This window comes from Canis lupus, chromosome 1 (assembly GCF_048164855.1).
Source record: "Canis lupus baileyi chromosome 1, mCanLup2.hap1, whole genome shotgun sequence".
Lineage (NCBI taxonomy): Eukaryota > Metazoa > Chordata > Mammalia > Carnivora > Canidae > Canis > Canis lupus.
In genome coordinates this window covers 101,822,300-101,839,165 of record NC_132838.1, presented here as the reverse complement: position 1 = coordinate 101,839,165, position 16,866 = coordinate 101,822,300, and the positions used below count along the sequence as shown (strand labels likewise).

The following is a 16,866-nucleotide window of genomic DNA, read 5'->3' as shown; positions in this document are numbered from 1 at the left end:
CAGACCGCCCGGGAGGGGCGTTTCCTGCGGGGCGGGACTACCGGCCTCACCGCAGGAGCACATCCCTGGGTGAGCCGCGGCTGGTTGGGCGGGGAACACGTGGAGTGGAGTTCCCGGGCCGCTCTGGCCGCGCGGGGCGGGAGAGTGACGTGACGGGGACCGCCTCCGTGCCCTGGGCGAGCCGTGACACCCTGGCGTCGGCCCCATCTCCTCGAGACTCTGCTCGGCTGTGGGACGGGCGCCACCCGTACCTTCTCCCGGGTCCGCGAAGGCGGCTGTCTGGGTCTTGTGGGCACCGTACACCATCTTCTAGAGAGGTTCGGAGCGGGGCAGGAAGCCGCAGGCGACCCTCGGCACCCATTCTGGTCGCCCGCCTCTCGGGGCCCATTCAGCCCACCCAAACCCCTAGCTGTGGCAGGGGCGGCAGCACGGATGAATCCGGCGCAGGTGAGTGGAGGGTCAGCCAGCATTCCCCACCCCCACTCTTCCGCCCACCGTCCCACCAGGATGGTCACCGTCCTCTTTATGGTCGGTGGTGGTGGTGGGACTGTGCTATCTCCCCTTTTATCCGTCGTGGAGTCCCTGGGGGAAGTGACTTCTGCCCCAGGATCAGATACTATATGAGTATGTTCCCGTTGGGGGCGACCCTGGAATAACACTCGGAAGAGTGAGCCAGTCACGGGCACAGGCACGTGCCAACACTTGGAGGTGAGATTGAGTTGGTAGTCACCAGGGTCTCCTTTGCGTCTTATGGAGCAGCCCGGACGCTCGGCCTCCTCAAAGTTTGGAGCTGAGGATAGAAGTGGCTTGACACAGATCCACTCACTCTCCTTCCCCTGGCTACAGAGTAGCGACTGTGGAAGTGAGGGAGGAGGTAGGGAGACTCGGGAGGAATGTGAACTGAGAGGTTTAAGGTCCTAGTACTGGAGCACACAAACCACAAGTTTGGTTGTGTCTGGGAGGCATGGACACCAGGAGAACTGGCCAACCGGAGAGTGGTGCCCTCATGGCCGACCCATAGCTTTCACAGTATCTATCTGCCCACTTGCCTGGCTCTGGGCTGCACTTATCCATCAGAGAGACATGAGGAGAGAGCAGGCACTAGTGGTGCCAAGGCCTGATGTCTCTGAGCTGGGGGCTGGGAGGAGAGGGACCAGAGGTGGTTGTGTGAGTGGATAGACTGGGGATTCCTGTTGCCTGTGGCCTCAACTTTCCCCCATCATGATAGGGCTGTGTAACCTTTGAGGATGTGTTCGTGTACTTCTCCCGGGAAGAGTGGGAGCTCCTTGAGGAAGCTCAGAGACTCCTGTACCGTGATGTGATGCTGGAGAACTTTGCACTCGTGTCCTCACTGGGTAAGGCCCTGCTTTAGTTATCTGTTGCTACATGGCAAATTATCCCAAAGCTCAGTGGGATGAAGATAAGCACTTATTATCTTACAGTTTGTATGGGTCAAGAATCAGGCATATCTTATTTGGGTACCTCTAGTTCAAGGTCTTTCATAATCTTGCTGGCAAGCTGTTCAAGTTTGCTGTCTCATCTGAAGGCTCAACTGGAGATAAGTCCCCTTTCAAGGTTATGCACATGAACAGGAAGCTGTTGGGCTAACTAGTCATTTTCTTGCTAGCTTTTGGCCAGAGCCCTCCCTCAGTCTCTTGCCATGTTGTCTTCTCCATAAGCAGATTGCATCAAGGCAGCTGATCTTCACAAGATTGAGCAAGAGACAGCATCCAACACAGAGGCTGACATTTTTGTAATTTATTCTCAGAAGTGACATCCGATCATTTTTGCCATATTCTGCTCATTAAAAAGGAGTGCTTAGGTTTAGCCCACATTCAGCTGGCAGGACTTACCAAGGACATGGATACCAGGGGATAGGTTTGACTCCTAATTTCCTAGGCTGAGTTTTGTTCTTCCCTTTTCTCCCAAAGGGCTGCTCATTGTCTGACAGTACTGTCATGGAATGACTCCTTTCCTTAGCTTCCTGGAGTAGGTGGTATGGGTCCCTGGGCTGGGCAGGGGGCACTGGCTCCTCTTCTACAGCAGCCCCAACCTCTCCTATCCCAAAGCTTTAAAATGAAGGATTTGGGGGTCAGGAGTCTTGCAGTCTGCCCAACAGATCCCAGAGGCCTGGCCACACCTTGACTGGGTGACTCTCCAAAACCCTGGTCTCTGCCCACATTCTTACCTCTTCTTCTAATTGACATTTCCTGGGGCCTGACTGTTACAGGAATTGCAGACACTGAGGTGACCATTACTTGTGAAGAACAGCAAGCTGTTCTTACAAGACCCTTTTCCAAGATTCTTTTTTAAATATTTAATTTCCTCCTCTGTGGAGGGTTGCCCAGGGTTGCCTGCTGCCAGCCACTCAGCAGCTCTACTTTCCCCTTAGGACTCGCTGTTTCCAGGTCCCATGTAGTTACCCAAATGGAGCCCGAGGGGAGCCCAGGGTGCCTGAGAAGGTAGACACAGCTCCAACTCCAGCAAAGAAGACCTGAAGGAGACTGGGCCCTGGTGAGTAGAAGCCATGGGATTGGTCACATCAGGGCTGGCTTCACATTATACCAGCAACCCATGCTGTATCTCCTAGTGTTATGCTATCAGTACCGGTAGCTGACCTCATCCCACTTTTCCTTCCCCATCTGGATGCTTTACCCACTGTCATTTCTACTGTGATCTCAGTTGCCTGTTAGTCCTCCCCACCCCTTCTCATCTCTGCATCTTTCCTTCTCTTGGTACTCTGCGGCATTGGGTTTCATTTAACATGTCGTGAGTTGTACTCACATCCTTTGATTTTCCTTGAAAGAAAAGTATTCCATTCCAGCCAGATTTTTCTGGCCCTGGACAGACCCTTTTTGCACAGGATGCACCTATCAGGGCAGCCCGGGTGGCTCAGCAGTTTAGTGCTGCTTTCAGCCCAGGGCCTGATCCTGGAGACCCAGGTGACTGGGCTGGGCTCCCTGCATGGAGCCTGGTTCTCCCTCTGCCTCTGCCTCTGCCTCTGCCTCTGCCCCCCCCCCCCCCCTCTGTCTCTGTGTGTGTGTCTCATGAATAAATAAATAAAATCTTAAAAAAAAAAAAAAAAGGATGCATCTATCTCAAAGGACAAGGCCTTTGCTGGGAGACCACTGGCAGAGGAGTGATTGGAGACCCCACCTCTTCTTATACTGTACTCCATCCTCATCCCCTCTCCCTCTGAGGTCTCCTTCATTCTCTGACCTTTAGAGCCCTGCAGTGTGCAGCTGCTCTTCCTCATCCTGATTCTAGCTCCCATGTTGTGCCAGCAGTCCCATGGATCCATTCTTGGTTGCATGAGACATGCATTTGTGAGGGCATGCCACTTGCCTCCAATTAAACATGCACTTCAGCATTTATCTTCCTTCAGGTTGTTGGCATGGAGTGAAGGATGAGGCCACACCTTCGGAGCAGGCTGTTTCTATGAGGGTCACAGATGAGAACTCCCATTGCAGGTCTTTCCACCTAAAAGGCTCATCCCTGTGACATGTGTGACCCAGTCTGGAAAGACATCTTTGCACCTGGTTGAGCCACAGGGGACACCATCTGAGCAGCACCCAAACACCAATAACATGTGAACCACTGTAGGAGAGACTTCTGGTGTAGTCTAAACCTTGACCAGATGCAGAAGCAGCAGAGTGGAGAAAATGTCTTCAGAAGGGAAAGGAGCCCGGCCTGATTTGTGAAAATATACAGATCTCATGTGTGGGGAAAGCCTTTACTTGCAGGGAGGATGGGAAGAACTTTATGGTCAGCTCTGGATTTGTGCAGTGCCAGGCCTCTCGCATTGGGGAGAAAGCACACAGGGGCCCTGAGTGTAGGGAGTCCTTTCATGGATCACATTTTCTTTAGGCGTGAAAGCACAGCCTGAGGCCATAAAGCCTTCCACTTGTTGGAGCAGCCTCCCCCCAGGGTTGATTGACTCAGCGCATCTCAAGGGACTCTTGGTTGTGGGGACCTGGGGAACGACAAGGGCCATTGGAGATGCACTTGAGTCTGGGATACTTTCCCACAAGGAAAGTGTCCCCAGGAAGGTGAGCTTTTAGCATGGTGGTGTGGGGACAGCTAATCTGCATTTGAGGCTTTCACAGGAGCAAGTCTCAGGGAGGAGGTTGCTCTCCATGAACCACTTACACAGACCACAGAAAGGTTCCAGGGTCTATGCGAAGAATTTCTACAAGTGGAAGGTTTAACAAACGGCATTGGTTGTTCAACATAAGCAGATCATGCTGAAGGGGAAGCCTTTCTTGGGAGGTTAGGCCTAGGTCAACACATGAGGATTTACGAGGAGTGCTTCCAAGTGTGGGAAGGCCTTCAGCTGCAGGTTAGAGCTCATGCAACACTAGCAGATTCACACTGGGAGAAGCCTTATGAATGCAAGGAATGAGGAAACGTCTGGGACGGCTATGCTTTTGTCCAAAATAATTCCACCACCCTAGAGAAAGTCTCTTTAAGTACAAAGTATGTGGGTAAGCCTTTTGTGACAGCTGTTTTCTCACACATCTCTTAAGGGTTTTCCCAGGAGAGAAGGCCTGAGTGCAGTGATGTGGGAAGGACTTCATTCACCATTTTTATTTCTGATATTAATAGGATCCATACTGGAGGAAAACCCTTTGAGTGTAAAGATCAGAGAGCCTTTTGTGACTGCTCTTCCCTAACTCTACGAGGAGTAACAGTGGGAGAAACCGTGTGGATACAGTGAGTGTGGACACACTTTCAGGCTTTATTCATCCCTCACCCACCACCTAAGTATTCATACTGTGGAGAAATTCTGTGAGTATAAGGGATGTGGGAAAGCATATTGCAAGTGGACTTACCTCAGTCAATACCAGAGAACTCATATTGGGGAGAATGCAACTCCTGAGGAAAATGTTTGCCAGAGGAAGCATCTTGCTCGGCGTCTGAGAAATTATACCAAAGAGAAACCCTGTAAATGATATTGTTGTGAGAAAATCTTCTGAAACAGATCCTCACTTACTGTCTCCTAAAAGATCCTATTGGAAGTTGACTCAGCTAGGACCTTACTCTACAAATGAACTTAAAAAGAAGAGAAAAATAGTAGTTAATTGTGCAGTTAACAAAACCTTCAGCTACGGCTCAGTCTCAGTATGTGCTGAAAAGCAATCATGGAATTTTTTAAAAATGAGAAAAGGCCTAAGGGAGGAGGAGAGAAAGAAGTAGATTTGACAGAAAAAGGAATACATTCTTGGTTTCTTTCAGGTTTCCCTGACAAACCCATGACAATTTATTTTCAGTTGTTTCTGTTTGGGATGGCAGGTGGGAGCAGTGTTTGAGAGGTGAAGGGACGGCATCCCTTCACGAGACTTACTATACACTGCTGTTCTGTGCCAGGAGAGCTGGACACCTGACAGCAGCTCTGCAGGTATTTGTCAAAATCCTTCTTTGTTGAAAAACACTGACTCGCCATTAGAGGTCGTAAGTCTTTGTGATAAATGTGAAGTCTTGATTTATGAAGCATTTAAAACTTAAAAGAAATTAGACCACTAAAAATATTGTTGCCTAAAATTATTTTATATCTAAGAAGCTAAGGACAGATATATGAATGGGTATATTTTTTGCACCGTTTAAGACTATCTAAGGTTTCAGTCACTTATGCACTTCTTTATTGAGATATAATTAACACATAATAACATCATGTGAGTTTAAGGTGTACGACATTGATTTTACGAATCTATGTTGCAGTGATTGCCACTGTAGCATTAACTAAACACCTGTATCCTAGTAGTATCCTGTATTCTGTGCTCCTAGTTCGTGATATAGTTTTGTTCCTCATAATATCTGTACTGTGTATTGGATCTTCAGGACTTATTTATCTACTAGTTGCAAGTATGTACCCTTAAACAACATCCCCCCACCCAAGCCTTTGGTAGCCATCATTCTCTCTATTTGAGTTCAGTTTTTTTGTTTTTCTCTTAAGAGTCCACATATAAAAATATGTAGTATTTGTCTTTCTCTGTTTAACTTATCTCAGCATAATGTCCTTAAGGGCATTCTGTATTACCACAAATAACAGCATTTCCTTTTTCCTCATGACTGAATGATATTCCATTGTGTATATACCACATCTTCTTTATCCTTTGGTGGACACTTAAGTTGTTACCATATCTTGTCTCTTGTGTACAAAGCTACAATAAACATGGGAGTGCAGATATTTCTGAGATCCTGTTTTCATTTCCTTTGGATATGTATATACCCAGAAGTGGGATTGTTGGACCATATGGTGGTTCTATTTTTAATTTTTTGAAGAACTTCCATACTGCTCTCCAATATGACTAGACCAGTTTATAGTCCCACCAACAGTGCACAAATGTTCCGTTTTCTCCACATCCTCACCAATACTTATTTCTTATCTTTTTGATAAGAGCTATTCTGACAGATATGAGGTGATATCTCACTGTGGTTTTGATTTGCATTTCCCTGATAATGAGTAATACTGAGCGCTTTTCCATTTGTTGGCCATTTGAATGTCTTTGGAAAGATGTCTGTATTTGTACTCTGTAGTTTAATCAGGTTGGATTTTTTTCTTGTCATTGAGTTGTATGAGTTCTTTATAAAATTTGGGATATTAACCCCATATCTGATAATGTGGTTTGCAGATATTCTCTGCTATTCCATAGGTTGTCTTTTTATTTTTTAAAATTATTTCTTTTGCAATGCAGAAGCTTTTAAGTTTGATGTAGTCCCACTTGTTGATTTTTTCTTTTGTTTGTGTCTTTGGTCTTATATCCAAAAAATCATTGCCAAAACCACTGTCTTGGAGCTTCCCTTGTTTTCTTTGAGGAGTTTTATAGCATCAGGTCTATATTTAAGTCTTTGATCCATGCCAAGTTAATTTTTTGAGTGGTATAAGATAGGGGTCTGATTTCATTTCTCTGCATGGGGTTATCTAGTTTTCCAACACTATTTGTTGGAGAGACTCTTCTCCATTTGATGTCCTTGGATCTCATCAAATACGAGCTAATTGCATATGTGGGGTTTTAATTCCAGCTCTTTATTCTGTTCCATTGGTCTGTGTCTATTTTTCATGCCAGTACGATACTGTTTTGGTTACTATAGCTTTGTAGTATAGTCAAAATCAGGCAATCTGGTGCTACCTGTTCTTTCTCATGGTTGCTTTGGCTATTAGGGGTCTTGTGGTTCCATACACATTTTAAGGTTGTTTCTTCTATTCCTGAAAAGTGCCATTGGAATTTTGATAGGGATTGTGTTGAATCTGTATATTGCTTTGCATAGCATGGATATTTTAACAGTAGTAGTTCTCCTCCAATCTATGAACACAAGGTATCCTTCTGTTTGTGTCATATTTCCCCCAACAGAATCTTATATTTTTCTTTGTACAGATCTTTTCACTTCCTTGGTTAAATTCATTCCTAGGGGGATCCCTGGGTGGCGCAGCGGTTTGGCGCCTGCCTTTGGCCCAGGGCGCGATCCTGGAGACCTGGGATCAAATCCCACGTCGGGCTCCCGGTGCATGGAGCCTGCTTCTCCCTCTGCCTGAGTCTCTGCCTCTCTCTCTCTCTCTCTCTCTGTGTGACTATCATAAATAAATAAAAATTTAAAAAAAAATTCATTCCTAGGTATTATGTTGTTTTTTATGCTATTTTGAATGAGATAGTTGTATTTTTTTCCCCAGATGTTTCATTGTTAGTGTATAGAAATGCAATTGATTGGTGTGTGTAGACTTCATATCCTACAACTTTACTGAATTCACTGATTAGCTCCAACAGCTCTTAGTTGAGTCTTTTGGATTTTCAATTTATAAGAATATATCATCTGCAAATAATGACAGTTTTACTTCTTTCTTTTTAATTTGGATACCTTTTAATTTCTTTGTCTTGCCTAATTGCTCCAGCTAGGACATCTAGGACTATGTGGAGTAAGAATGGAAGAGAAGCCTTCAATTTCAAAAAAAAAAAAAAAAAAAGCCTTTTTTCATGTCATTTTAAACATCCAGCCTGCTCACTTTTCCTTGATCCAGATCTGCATTTTTCTTTATTTTCTCTGAGCCATCATAGTGATCATGTAGCCGTGCAGTCTTCCCAGGTGGGTCTTAAAACTTCCCTCTGATTGGGTTTTTCACTTTTTTAAATATCTTGAGGATCTTCTCCAACTCCACCTCAGTAGTTTTCTAGGGGTCAAATTAGGGCCAAAACAAACAGTAAAACACATTCAAGGTAAATTCATGATAAACTCTGAAAAAACAAACATGGATAAAGAAGCCCATCCTTTAGTCTTAGGAGAATGTGTGAAGTATTGTTATAAAGAAAAGTGATTGGGGGGTGCCTGGGTGGCTCAATGGTTGAGCATCTGGCTTTGGCTCAGGTCGTGATCCCGGGGTCATGGGATCGGTTCCCACATCAGGCTCCCTGCAGGGAGCTTGCTTCTCCCTCTGCCTATGTCTCTGCCTCTCTCATGAATAAATAAATAAAATCTTAAGAAAAAAAAAAAAAAGAAAGAAAAGTGGAATTTACCTGTGGGTGAAGAGGTATACGTAACATGTACAGGTACATGTACTTTCCCATTTTCCCCTGTGGACTTAACTTCCTTTGTGTTCTCATCAGGCAGGGCATTTGGGAATATTCGCCTTCCTTTGGGACTGTCTTTGAGGACAAATGTTGAACTATATGAGGTGTTCCCTCATGATTGTTCCCTCATGATAAAGAAAATTGCATTATTTTTAATATAAATATAATCATTCTCACTTTGAGCCTCCTCAAAACCTCATCAATGACCTTAGGCACAGTTCTGCATCACAGTTGTGGGCTGAACCCCTTCTGTGGTGCCTTACCACATTTCATCATTCATGTGCTTCCCCATGAGTTAGTCATCACAATAGTTAACAATCTTTCAATGACAGCATGTATAGTTTTCTGTTACTTGGGAAAAAAAGTTGCGTTTCTCTGTCCTCTCTCGGGGGAGCTTGTCTATGCAGTGACCGTAGCTCTGTCACTGAGCTCCTAGGTATGTAAGGGTTGAAGAAACACTCCAGGGTGTTTCCCCACCCGGGAGCTCTTTGGTACAAGGCACATTCTGAAGCCTGGGCCTTTGTCCCAAAGCAGTTGTGACATGCTGTCCAGTGGATCACGACCGAGGTTTGTACTCTCACCTTTTTCTCACCATCAGACCTTTGCTTATGTGTTCAGTCAGAGAGCTCCCTGTGGCAAGAATGAGACAACGTGCATCCATCGTTGCACACCATGGGGGGTTAGGACACGGGGATGACTGAGTCATTGGTCCCGCCCTAGAGCTCACATGGGACATATATTAAACCGGTGAAACAAAGGATTTCTTGCACTGACATCAATCTGTCTGGGAACCCTGGCAGTATAAGCGGATTTTAATGGTGATGTGAGGACAACTGTGGAGCACCAGAGCGGCATAGCTGTTAAGAGCTTGAAATTGCAATTGGTTGGGATTCCAGCCTGTCTGCACCATGCCCATCCCCAGCCACATGATGTTGGTCCTGTCACTGGTCCCTAGAGTTCCTTGTTCTTGTAGAAAATGGGAAGATGAGCATTGAGGTAAAGCACACAAAGCAAAGCAGACCCTGAAAGGATGCAGGACACTCAGGCAGGGTTGGAGCTAGAGAACATCTGCCAATTAACAGCGCATGTCAAGATGCAGGACTGATGAGTGGGAACCAGAGGAGGGCCACTGTGGCTAAGGTGGGAAGTGGGGAGTAGGACAGGGCAACATCAGGAATTGTGGTTTGTACTTACTTGTGAGATTTCTATTAGATATCTAAGAGGAGGTATTGATATCTAGTTGGGTATGCAAGCCTGGAGTTCAGAGAAGCGTTTGGGTCTATGGGTACTTGGTGCCAGTGCCACCTGGCACCAGAAATGCACCTGACACCTGTAGTGGAACAGAGTGAGGTGTATTGGTACACTGCAGTATAGGATATCGCACTCATGGAAATGTGCAACCCTCAGGAAGAGGGTATTAGGATGTCTTCCAGGCTTTGGGTTTGTGCTCAGTGATTTGTAAGAGGGTTTAAGAAATTGGAGATTTGGTCTGAATTGGATGTTGTTGGGAAGTGGGGTTGATCTATGATTGGATATCCTGAAATATTTTATCTACAAAGCAGGGGCTGGAAGTGGCACCACAGCATCAGCTGGTAGATGATGTAGCTGTCACTGAGTCACCCAGGAGAGGTAGATACCTGGTCATTTCCATTGTTTGCACAGAGTTCTTGTTTTGTCTGTGCTCTGATATGATGATGGGATGGTTTTGTCTCTGTCTCAGTTTGTCATGGTCACTGAATGCCCTGGACTGAGGTTAGTGTTCTGTAAACTTGCTATGTTCAACAGGAGAATCCCAGGGTTTGGAGCTGAGTGCCAGACCAGCTACTAATGCCATGACCTAGCCCCCAATATCCTCCTGACCTTCTCTTTCCCTTTCCAATCATGTCCCCTCCTGTGCCAAATTTCCACCTGTAATACAGATAGAAATTAGCCCTACACAGAGTTCTGGGAAGAGGAAACATCATACACAAAGCTCTGAGTGGGTAAGCATCCTGTGCATTGAAGAAAATGGAAGTTCAGTGTGGGGAGATTTGAGGCCAGGGCCTGGGTATCAGACTAACTGAGAGGCCTCCCAGAGGTGGTGAATTCTGACTTGGGACGAGCTGAGGGCACAGATATCCCAGTGGGGACATTGTTCTAGAGTGCCTGAGTGGCATTCAGAGATCCCCTTAGAGGTGACTGGGCTGTGGCAGAGCAAGGGACCTGGTTCTAGTTTGGGCAGTTGGTCAGGGGCACCTGGAAGCAGATGCAGGCAGAGCACACTCAGACACGCCACGGAACATACACACTTTGGGAGCCAACTCTACTACACCATCACACACAGAACTACCAAAACTGTATTGGTGGATGTGCACATCCAGAGGGAGAGGGGAGCACACAAGTTGGGGAGGGGCAGACAGAGAAGCAGACTCCCCACTGAGCAGGGAGCCTGATGCAGGGCTCTATCCCAGGACCCTAGGATCATGATCTGAGCCAAAGGCAGAGATTTAACCGACTGAACCACCCAAGTGCCACTCCCTTATGATTTTCTTAATAGCATTTTCTTTTCTCTAGCTTACTTTATTGTAAAGATACAGGAGGTAACATACAAAATATGTGTTAATCAACTGTTTAGGCTCTCAGTAAGACTTCTGGTCAATAGTAGACTATTACTAAGTTTTTTTTTTTTTTTTTTTTTTTTTTTTTAAATTTTTATTTATTTATGATAGTCACAGAGAGAGAGAGAGAGGCAGAGACATAGGCAGAGGGAGAAGCAGGCTCCATGCACCGGGAGCCCGATGTGGGATTCGATCCCGGGTCTCCAGGATCGTGCCCTGGGCCAAAGGCAGGCGCCAAACCGCTGCGCCACCCAGGGATCCCTATTACTAAGTTTTGAGAGAGTCAGCAGTTATATATGGATTTTCAACTTTCAGTCAGCACACCTAACCCCCGTGTTGCTCAAGGGTATGAATCCTTAGGATTATAGATTTATAAGTGACATTATCAATAATAACCAAGAACCTAAAACTAGTCACACGGCTATCCATGGGAACGTGCCTAAATAAATTATATGGTCATAAAATGGAAAAAAACACAGCAATGAAAACTACTGCTTCATGCAACAGTGTGGATGAATCTCCCAGAAAAAGACAGTGAGTGACAGTGATACAAGTCAGAGACCAAGTAGTACATGCTATAACCTTGTAGAAAGGTTAAAAAACAGGTGAACCTAATATATGGTGAGAAAGGACAATAATGGTCATCTTTGCAGGGCTGTTGGAAATGTCCTGTGACTTTGTATGGGTGGGGCTTATATGCGTGTTGACAGGCAAATAAATACCTATCAAGCCATATACCTAAGATTTGTCCATTTTATCTTATTGAAATTACACATATAGAAAAAAAGATAAATATCAATGTACAACACACAGCATATAAAAGAGCATAGCAAGATTAGAATGTTTTATGAACCTCACAGATTACCAATACCATTTTATACTTTAGAGGAATTCTCTATCTAGAAATTTTGCTTTACTAACTCTTTTTTTAAAGATTTTATTTATTTATTCATGAGGGACACCCAGAAAGAGGCAGACGGAGAAGCAGATTCCCTGCAGGGAGCCTGATGTGGGACTTGATCCCAGGATCCCAGGATCATGACCTGAGTCAAAAGCAGATGCTCAACCACTAAGCCACCCAGGTGCCCCAACTCTCTTATAAATTCATAGTTTGACACCTTACATATGTACTACTAATTATAAGTACATTTTATGCTTGATTTTGAAATCTATATGAATGCAATCAGTATGCTTTCCTCTACTGTGGATTTTTTTTTAAAGATTTTATTTATTCAAGAAGGACAGAGAGAGAGAGAGAGAGGCGGAGACACAGGCAGAGGGAGAAGCAGGCTCCATGCAGGGAGCCTGACGTGGGACTCAATCCTGGGTCTCCAGGATCAGGCCCTGGACTGAAGGCAGCGCTAAACAGCTGAGCCATCCGGGCTGCCCTCTACTGTGGATTTTTTTAAAGCATTTGTGAAATGAATGTATCATTTGTTAATTATCATCCTTTATTTGTAATATATGTGTTTTATTTTTTAAAACATTATTTATTATTTTTTTAAAATTTTATTTATTCATGAGAGACGTAGAGAGAAAGAACAGAGACATGGGTAGAGAGAGAAGCAGGCTCCATGCAGAGAGCCAGTGTGGGACTCAATCTCGGGATCCCAGGATCACGCCACGGGCCAAAGGCAGACACTCAACTGCTGAGCCACCCAAACGTCTCAATATATGTGTTTTAAACTATTAATGCACCTATAGAATTTCATTAAACACATCTCTAAATAATATATAGGGATTTCATTATTTGGCAAAAAAAATAATTTCTGAGATGGCTGATATAAAAATGCTTGATATATTCATGAACTGGTATCTTTAGCCTTGTTATTCTGAAACCGTTGCTTTATATAATTTGAGTTACTATTACAAATTACATACATATTTTATTATACCTTCTTGGTGATGCTTTCTCCCTTCAAATTATTTTTTCCTGATACACATACATGTTTCACATATGATATTTTTAAATAATTATAACAGGTATGTTTTTCAAGACCTGTTTTATACATTTCTGTGTGTTATATTTTAGATGTGTCCCTATGTCCATGCTATGGTTGGACATTTTTAATCAATAAAAATTACTGGGGTGCCTGGGTGACTCAGTCAGTTGAGCAGCTGACTCCTGATTTTGGCTGAGGTCGTGGTCTTGGGGTCATGAGATCAAGCCCCATTTTGGGCTCCGTGCTCCAAGCAGAGTCTGCTTGAGATTCTCTCCCTCTCCCTCTGCACCGCCCCCCAAATAAATAAATAAAGCTTTCAAAGAATATAAAAAATTACTGACTTCAGTTCTAAGCATTTATTCCATACTCATCTCATGAGATGGTTGATACATATTTGGGTTTAAATACATTCTCTGTAGATATTTGTGCTTTTCTTTGCCTCACTTATTCTGTACATTTCCTTTTAAAAACTTTGTTATTTCTTTACATTTCAATTTTTCCTTCAAATTTGTAAGGTGTACACACTGATTCTGTTTATTAGCACTTAAGCTGAAAATGATAACATACTTCTTTAACACAATAGAATATAGGTACTATCTTTGCTTTCTTGAAAAATATGAGATTTAAAATTAATTTGCCACTCTCAGTTTACATGGTATTGAGCATATACATGGTAATTCCTTCATTCTGTCTCCAAAAAGGAAATATTAATGTTTTACACAGATAATGAATGGTTGTATTAATCGATAAACACACCACTCTCACAAATCCTCATACCTCCTACCATCACAGACCATTCACTTGGGATCACTTTCCTTCAACTTTAAATAGAATCTTTATAAAGATTTTATTTATTTATTTATTTGAGAGAGAGAGAGAAGATGGGGGGCAGAAGCAGAGGGAGAGAACCTTCAAGCAGAATCCTCACTGAGCAAGGAGCCTGGTTCTGGGACTCAATCTCAGGATCCTGAGATCAGAACCTGAGCCAAAATAAAGAGTCAGCTGCTCAACTGACTGAGTCACCCAGGAAGCCCCTTTTTAAAATTTATTTTATTTTTTCCAGGAGCCCCTTAAATAGAATCTTTAAAGCGTCATTTCTGTCTGTTATTTTTTTCCATTAAATTCCTCATCTTTGGTCTCACATAGTCTTGTTTTACATTGTATAAAAAAAATTCAAAGATGCATTCATTGTATATAGAAAACTGGTTGTGGTTATTTCTTCCACAGTTTCAATATGTCCTTTTACTGTGTTCTGGACAGATAACTATAATGGGTGTGAGTGAAGACATGTGTATATAATGGAGAAACAGTATTTGGACCTGAGTTGCCTAAGACTTCACCCAGTGACCCTAACTTTGAGATGCAGTCAGTGAATGGATGATGTTTTGGTTGTCGTATCAGCAAGGGTGTAAAAGGGTAGAATGTAGATGATGAATGATAAAATGGGTATTGGTGATCAAATTGATGGATTGTATGTCTAGGTGTTCACCAATACTATTATTTTGGACACCCAAGAGGACAGGCATATCCTCACTTTCCTTACACTTAATTTGGGACCATGTAAATAAATTTTGGCCAATGGAATATGGGCAAGAGTGATTGTAAAAAGGTTTCTTTGTTTTATCTTTTCATTTGTGCTCCTTACTGGAGTTCCCTCCTTGGGCCTCAGTGATTCCAGTTTTCATAGTTACCCAGGATTATTGCTTCCTTGGGAGCTGCAGATCCAGATGATGGGAAGATGGTGTCTTGATAAGGAAGAGAACCAGATATGGTGGCCTTCAGCTGCTGGATATCAGTCTTCATCTCACACAAATGCAGCTCCTAAACAAAATCACAGTCTTCATGGTCTCTGCCATTATTGCAAAAGCCAGGAGATTAGGTAAAAGGTTCTTATAAAATTAAGTGCTCCAGGCACCTTCAGCCTCCTAGCCAACCCTTCCAATGTTCTAATTCCCAGCAGTGGGCTCAGAGGAGCCACGGAGGTCTCTTCCCAATTTTCCCTCTAATCAGTTTGGAGAAATCACTCTCCAGGTTGGAAATGAATCTCTCTGTGTCTTACTGACACTAGAGCTTCACTCATGGTGCTCAACCCCATTGTTATAAAGGAGCCCCTGCGCTGGCATACTAAAACAGTTCAGAGAGTGGGGGTCTCTAATAAACCTCAGTAGGTTTCTGTCTCTGAACCTATTCCCTTTTGTCTATTCCCTTTGAGAGATACACTTTTCTCCCTAGTTCCTCCATCCCTCTTCATTTATGCGGCTGAGATTTTTTAGAAAAGATATCATGCTGGAATTTCCTTCTCCCCAAAGGGAAAAATAATTCTAGAATTTGACAGTAGCCAACCAGGTAATCAAAATAGCCAACCAGGCTAATTAAATGACCCTTTGACATCTTTTATTTGCTCCATCTCTACTAGCATTTTAGTCTGGGGACACCGATCATTTATACCTATTGGATCAGCTATCATCCTCCTTCTGGGCAAAATATTCAACTGATATTGGCAGAATCCACAGTGTACTTCCCATCAGAATTCAAAGAAGTCCCTCAAAACCTCCCCCCCGGGTTAATCAATATCATATAAAGAAGCTCTTTGAGGCATAACAGATGATCATAAGGGTTACGGCTTCATTATCTCCCTACACTGGTCCCTGTAACACCTGTTTTACCTGTGAGAAAACTCAGTGGCTGGGGATGGAGGTTTTTCGAGGACCTCTGAGCAACATTTGGCACTTTGTTGTTCCTAACCCATATACACTATTGACGTCCAATCCCACTGAAAGCAAATTTTTCACTGTAATTGACCTTTGTAGTACAGATTTAGTATTCCAGTTGCTAAGGATAGCCTTTTGCCTTCACTTGGGAAGAATGGCAATCCACCTGGACAGCAATATTCCAGGGTTTCACAGAGTCCTTCTTACATTCCACAAATCTTAAAAGCTGATTTGGGTGATATAAAGTTTTCTGCAGGCTCTACTTTGTTACAATACACATAGATGATTTTTTTCTTTGCTTTCCTTCTTAAGCCTCTTCAGAGCCTCCAACTGTAAAAACTTTTGGCCTTATAGGAACATAAAGTCTCCAAAGAAAAATTGCAATGTGCTCAAACTCAGGTTTAATACCTAGGGCACCTGATCTCAGAATCACGACTACATTTGGATTCAGGTAGGCTTCATGGCATCCTGAAATTCCCTAAACCTGAAATGAAGTGCCAATTAAAAGGTTTTCTTGGACTAGCTGGCTGCTACCAAATTTGGATTCCAAACTTCTTTCTTATGGCTCAACTTTTTAAAAATGCCAAACCTAACCCTATTATTTGGAAAGGTCAGAGTGACATAGCTCTTGGGACTTTAAAGAAAAGTCTTTGGGGGACAACCTTATTATCAACTTGTCTTTTCCCTCTTTGTATGTGTGAGGGAAGGTAATGCCCTTAGAGTGCTCACCCAAAAACTTGAGGACCATCATCACTCCATAGTGTATTATAGCCAACATTTAGACCCTGTGGCTAGGGCATATCCCCCTTCCCTCAAAGCCATTCCATCCATCACCCTTTTAGTTAAGGCCACTGCAAAAATAGTCATGGGGTCCCCCTTAACCATCCTGTATCCCACGCAGAAGCAGCCCTCCCAAGTTCTCTTCATATGCAACACCTTTCAGCCAGTCACCTTACCTCCTATGAAATCCTCCTGTTAACTCCCTCTCATGTAACTCTTTCTTGTTGTAATAGCCTTAATCCTGCCATCCTTCTCCCCTCCTTCATGGATGAAA

General features: G+C 43.7%; 2 long non-coding RNA genes across 3 annotated transcripts in view; one reads left to right on the top strand and one right to left on the bottom strand.

Annotated features, from left to right (window-relative positions):
• The first annotated feature begins 3 nt into the window (after positions 1-3).
• LOC140634082 (uncharacterized) lies at positions 4-6,187 on the top strand. The gene is made up of 4 exons (XR_012031643.1): positions 4-447; positions 1,229-1,355; positions 2,393-2,514; positions 4,606-6,187. It is a non-coding gene; the product is annotated as an uncharacterized lncRNA (long non-coding RNA).
• The window catches only part of LOC140634192 (uncharacterized), a 15,589-nt gene continuing 3,887 nt past the window's right edge, over positions 5,165-16,866 (bottom strand). For both annotated transcript variants that reach the window (XR_012031728.1, XR_012031741.1), the window contains 2 exons: positions 14,793-14,922; positions 5,165-8,164 (listed from right to left, as the gene is read on the bottom strand). This is a non-coding gene — a long non-coding RNA (uncharacterized lncRNA). The remainder of the gene's footprint in view (positions 8,165-14,792; positions 14,923-16,866) is intronic.